This window comes from Limulus polyphemus, unplaced genomic scaffold, assembly GCF_000517525.1.
Source record: "Limulus polyphemus unplaced genomic scaffold, Limulus_polyphemus-2.1.2 Scaffold5255, whole genome shotgun sequence".
NCBI lineage: Eukaryota > Metazoa > Arthropoda > Merostomata > Xiphosura > Limulidae > Limulus > Limulus polyphemus.
The window spans coordinates 1-4259 of record NW_013670865.1 but is presented as its reverse complement, the minus strand read 5'-3'; positions in this window follow the sequence as shown (position 1 = coordinate 4259).

Sequence of the window (4259 nt, the reverse complement as noted above, 5' to 3'; positions counted from 1 at the left end):
CTCAGAAAGAATTTATACTGGAAATTAACAAACGAGCAGATAAGTAACAGCATTAACATTTGGTTTATTAAGTATATTTTGATGCCAAAATTATTTATATATATTGATAATAAAGTAGTTTAATTAAATTTTGAATGAAACTCTGTGAAAGGTTGTGGCAAGGGCACTTTGACCTACTCGATGCAAAAGTGTTAAAGGCAGTCAGTTGTGGGTTTTCTTTGAATAAATCCCCTTCACTAACAATAATTAAAAGAAATCAGTAGTAGGTTTTGTTTTAATAATACACATTCAGTATTAATAATTAAAGAAAGTCAGTAGTGGGTTTTATTTTGATAACACATCTTCACTAACAATAAGTAAAGGATGACAGCAGTGTGTTTTGTTTTGATAATACACCTTCACTAACAATAAGTAAAGGAAGTCAGTAGTGGGTTTTGTTTTGATAACACACCTTCACTAACAATAAGTAAAGGACGACAGTTGTGGGTTTGGTTTTAATAACACACCTTCACTAACAATAAGTAAAGGACGACAGTTGTGGGTTTGGTTTTAATAACACACCTTCACTAACAATAAGTAAAGGATGACAGCAGTGTGTTTTGTTTTGATAACACACCTTCACTAACAATAATTAAAGGACGACAGCAGTGTGTTTTGTTTTGATAACACATCTTCACTAACAATAAGTAAAGGATGACAGCAGTGTGTTTTGTTTTGATAACACACCTTCACTAACAATAAGTAAAGGAGATCAGCAGTGTGTTTTGTTTTGATAACACACCTTCACTAACAATAAGTAAATGATGACAGCAGTGTGTTCTGTTTTGATAACACACCTTCACTAACAATAAGTAAAGGAGATCAGCAGTGTGTTTTGTTTGATAACACACCTTCACTAACAATAAGTAAATGATGACAGCAGTGTGTTCTGTTTTGATAACACACCTTCACTAACAATAACCAAAGGAAGTCAGTAGTGGGTTTTGTTTTGATAATGCATCTTCACTAACAATAATTAAAGGAGATCAAAAGTGGATTTAGTTTTGATAACACAACTTTATCAATAATATTTAAAGGGTTTTGTTTTGATAACATATCTTCACTAACAATAATAAAAGGAAGTTGGTAGTGGGTTTTGTTTTAATAACACATCTTCAGTAAGAATAATTCAAAAACGTCAGTAGTGAGTTTTGTTTTGATAACACATCTTCACTAACAATAATGAAAGGAGGTCAGTAATCAGTTGGTTCTGTTTTGATAACACATTAATAATTAAAGGAGGTCAATAGTGGGTTTTCTTTTGATAACACATCTTCACTAATGATAATTAAAAAGTGACACCAATGGATCTTGTTTAAATAACACATCTTCACTAACAATAATGAAAGGAGGTCAGTAATGAGTTGGTTCTGTTTTGATAACACATTAATAATTACAGGAGATCAGTAGTGGGTTTTGTTTTAATAACACATCTTCACTAGCGATAAATAAAGGTGAACAGTAGTGGGTTTTGTTTTGAGTCAAAAGTGCTTGAGTTTTGGGTCTTTTTTGAAAACCGTTACAACATTTGTATGTGATCCTGTGTGCTAACTTCTTAACCCTTTCGGAACTGGCTCGGTATAATATACACAAATTCACTTACATGTTTGCACACATTAAGTATTTATACTATAGCTTTTAATTCAGTATGTATATCTTCACAAAATTTGGTATACCTTTAGTAAACATTACAAGGCTTTTGTACACAAAAAATCAAATTTTTTAATGAAATATTTGTACTAAAGATTTGTTTGTGAATATATCACGTCTGTTTCTTATTAGTCCAAATGGTAGTAATTTTCATGTTATGATTAAAATACTATTCTTTATCCCAAAAATCTCAAATTTCTTTTGTGTAATCTTTAAAACCTCCTAAATACATTTCAAACATTTGTTTTCAGTAAAACTATATCTTATCAGTTATTTAATGATATACTTGAGTCTTCAGCTTGTAGACAAATCCCAAAAGTATAATGAAAAGACAAGTTGTAAAATTAGAAATAAAAAGACCAGCTATGCCTTTTTTCCTTATTATTGGTCACGAAGTTTCAAAGTACTTCCTTACGAGTTGGAACTGCTAAACATTTCACATTTATTTTCTGTTTTTATGTTACTGTCAACAACTAAAGTAGAACCCCACTGAAAATAAACCAATAAATCACAGCTTGTGTCAGAAGACTGTTTACGTGATACCACCATGATACAATACTCCTGAAAGCAACAAAGCACACATGAAAAGATAGTCAACTCGACCCTGGTCCGAGAACAGGATGTCTAATGTATCAGATTATACATGCTAAAATGTTTTCTTGGAAAATTAAGAGTAATTACACTGCACAGTAAAAACGTTTATGCCAATGTGTAACTTATCAGCTTATATGTGCATTCTTGTTCACAACAAGACTTTTTGATTGTAACAACACTGCACTTTGAACCTGTCAAAACATATATTAGGTGGTTTGGTGCTGATACAATAAACATATATTGGTAATCCTTTTGGGGTGTTTCAAATTTAGCAGCAAAGGTGTACAAAGATGTTATTTGAGCACATGCTTATAAAATCCTATTTCCTTTTTCAGCACTTATTTGTCAACCAATAAAAACTTTAGTTTCGGTACTACTTATTACACTCATTTAGTTTTGCAAGCCTTATAAATCTAGTCTTCTTTGGAAAACATTCTTACTTTTGCAGCTAAAGTGTTGTTTAGAAGTTCCCTTACAGTTGTGAAACACCTTGAGTTGTTACTGACTCTTACCTTGAATTAAGAATCAAGGTACAGAATCAAATACACAGTACAAATCTAATTGTATTACCAATATTTTGGCTACCATACATTACATATACACACATATATGCTTAAATTTTAGTTATTTTTCTTAAGAAATGAACAACAAATTAAAATTAAATAGAAAAACAATGATTTCTAGTACTTACGAGAAATTAATGTGTTAGGAAAATAAAACATGTATTTTAGATACTGGCAAGCTAGGATATAAACTTAAAACCTCCCACCACTTTGATTTGTCGAGAAATTAATGTATCTAACAAATCAACTAGAGTGGCACCTCTTCCTACTCCATTCTTTCCTAACCTCATGTTTAGTTCCACCTACTTTTCTAAAGGGTCTTTTTATAACCAACAGAAAGGACAAGTTGTGCTTTACATGATTCTGACAGTTGTTTGTAAAGAGCTAGGAAGAGAAAATAATAATTTCACCAAGACTGCTGATGAACAAGTTGTTGCTCTGAACAGAGATAAAAAATTAACATGTATATAGTTTATTCATAAACCCAAGCAAGTTACAGATGTTTTGGGTGTACTAGTAAAGTAATGCAATATATTTTTTTCTTTCTAAAATGTATATTTTAAGCATACAAAAATTATATTTCTTCACCCTCCACTTGAAAAAATAAATGAGGCTTAGCACCAAAGGCACACTAGGGCAAACTAATTTGTTAACCACTTGTAGACATATATATTAGGTATAAGAATATATAAATTGAGCAATAAGACATGAGAAGGTGCTATGTGACAAAAACAAATTGATATATAGCTTTATTTTATTTATATTTTCTTTTGAATTAAGAAATTAGAACATACATAATATATTACTAATATTAAAATTTGAAATATAAGCAACGTTTTCATGCCAATTTCATTGATATATAGTAATAACAAAGTTACTTAATAAAGTTTTGAAAATAAATCACTAAAAGACTATGCCATGTGCAGTTAGATCCACCAATTGCAAAAGGATTAATCAGAATAAATAATTAAAAGAAGTCAGTAGTGGGTTTTGTTTTGATACTGCATATTCACTATCAATAATTAAAACAACTAGTGAGTTTTGTTTTAATAACACATCTTCACTAATGATAAATAAAGGTCAACACAGTGGGTTTTGTTTTGATAACACATCTTCACTAACAACCATGAAAGGAGGTCAGTAATGTGTTGTTCTGTTTTGTTAACACATTAATAATTAAAGAAGGTCAGTAGTGAGTTTTGTTTTGATAACACATCTTCACTATAGTAATTACAAGAAGTCAGTAGTGAGTTTTGTTTTGATAACATATCTTCATTAATGATAATTAAAAGATCACACTAATGGAGTCTGTTTAAATAACACATCTTCACTAATAATAATTAAAGGAAGTCACTAATGGGTACTATTTTGATAACACACCTTCACTAACAATAACCAAAGGAAGTCAGTAGT